Source organism: Neopelma chrysocephalum, unplaced genomic scaffold, assembly GCF_003984885.1.
Source record: "Neopelma chrysocephalum unplaced genomic scaffold, ASM398488v2 Primary Assembly neopelma1_94220, whole genome shotgun sequence".
Taxonomy (NCBI): domain Eukaryota; kingdom Metazoa; phylum Chordata; class Aves; order Passeriformes; family Pipridae; genus Neopelma; species Neopelma chrysocephalum.
This window is the reverse complement of record NW_020922928.1, coordinates 898-2,622: the sequence shown is the minus strand read 5'-3', so window position 1 is coordinate 2,622 and position 1,725 is coordinate 898. Positions and strand designations below refer to the sequence as shown.

The 1,725-nt window shown below is 52.5% G+C and overlaps 1 pseudogene; it reads left to right on the top strand.

The window, feature by feature from the left end:
- LOC113980450 overlaps positions 1–1,725 on the top strand; it is a 5,603-nt pseudogene that overhangs the window by 3,006 nt on the left and 872 nt on the right.

Here is a 1,725-nt window from a genome sequence, read left to right as displayed (position 1 = left end):
CTGCTGCTGGGATTTGCTCTGGGAGCTCAGCAAAGCTTTTGTGGAGGCGATCAACCTGGGAATACATGGAGTGAACCCCCTCAGGAAGGGCTCCAGGAGGGATTCATCCCTGATTTCTTTGGGATTAAGGGCTGGGATAACCAAGAGGCCTCGTTCTGCCACAGGCTGACCAGTGCAGCGGCCTCCAAGGATTCCTGGTCTTCCACAGCTTCCGGGGAGGCACCGGCTCCGGCTTCACCTCCCTGCTGATGGAGCGGCTCTCGGTGGAGTACAGCAAGAAATCCAAGCTGGAATTCTCGGTTTTCCCCTGCCCCGCAGGTCTCCACGGCCGCGGTGGAGCCCTACAACTCCATCCTCACCACCCACACCACCCTGGAGCACTCGGACTGCTCCTTCATGGTGGACAACGAGGCCATCTACGACATCTGCCGCCGGCGCCCGGACGTGGAGCGGCCCACCTACGCCAACCTCAAACCGCCTCATCGGCCAGATCGTCTCCTCGGTGTGCTGGTTTAAAAGTTAACCAGCAAGGGAAAATGAACTCAATTCAAAAGAGAGATTTATAAGTCAGAATAACAATTTATTAAAATAATGCAATAAGTACAATTATACAGGCAGGCAATTGGTTTTAACCCACAAAACCCAAATGTGTAACTCAGCACCCTGGGGTATGAACAAAAGTGGTGTACCTTGGCCCACCCCCGAGTCCAAAGCAAAGGGAGAGGGGAAAAACCTGCTGGTGGGAGAGCTGCTGCAGTCTGGTCAGAAGTGATGATTGCAGTCCAGTCGAGGGTGGTGGTCTCAGTCTTCCTCTGGATCCCACGAGAGGTTGCAAGGCTCTGAAACTCCCAGTTATATACTCTCCAGTTCAGGCGGGAGTGCTCAGTCCCTCCCTCAGAGTAGGGAATTCCATCAAAGGGCATGCGGATGCTCAGTCCCTCTTCCATATAAGGGTATCAGAGCGGGGAATTCCATAAAAGGGTACGGGAACATCTTCCCACCTTGCAGGCCTCTACTGACAGCAGTTTTTGGGAAATGGCATGGAAGGCTATAGAATACACAGTTTTGGGTTACGCCCATCCAGGGATGAATTGGTCCCAGCCGTTCTAACCAGGACAGTCGGTCACGGCCTCGCTGCGCTTCGGCGGCGCCCTCGACGTCGACCTCGTCGAGTTCCAGACCCAACCTGGTGCCCTACCCGGAGCGGGCCCACCGCGAGCGGCTCTCCGTGCCGGAGATCACCGGCGGCCCGCTTCGACCTCTCCGACCAGCTGGTGAAGCGCGACCCGCGGCGCGGCGAGTACGTGGCCTGCTGCCTGTTGCAGGATTCAAATTGTGAACAATTTCCATTGCATTTCTGTAGGCCTTGCTTGACATGACTAGAAGCTGTAAGCTGTAATGTTTATGCTTATGGACTGTGTGAAAATATGCAATGTTTATACTTGTTAGCTGTGTGTCTAATTATAAGGTTTGAGAACATAGTATGTTTAGAGCAAGAAAGCCTTGAGAAAGTGTAGATAAGGGTGCACCTGCAGATTTCAGAAAGTTCCTAATTATGAAGGCCTCTACATGCCAAGTATGACTTCAGATCGCGTGGACAGAACATCAGGTCCAATGAACTGGAGACATGAGGCGCGTGCACAGACTGAGCTCTCCAATCACCTTGTTGTGAGCATGTGCCCAAAACAAACTAAACTGTATAAAAGTTGACTTAATTAAATAATA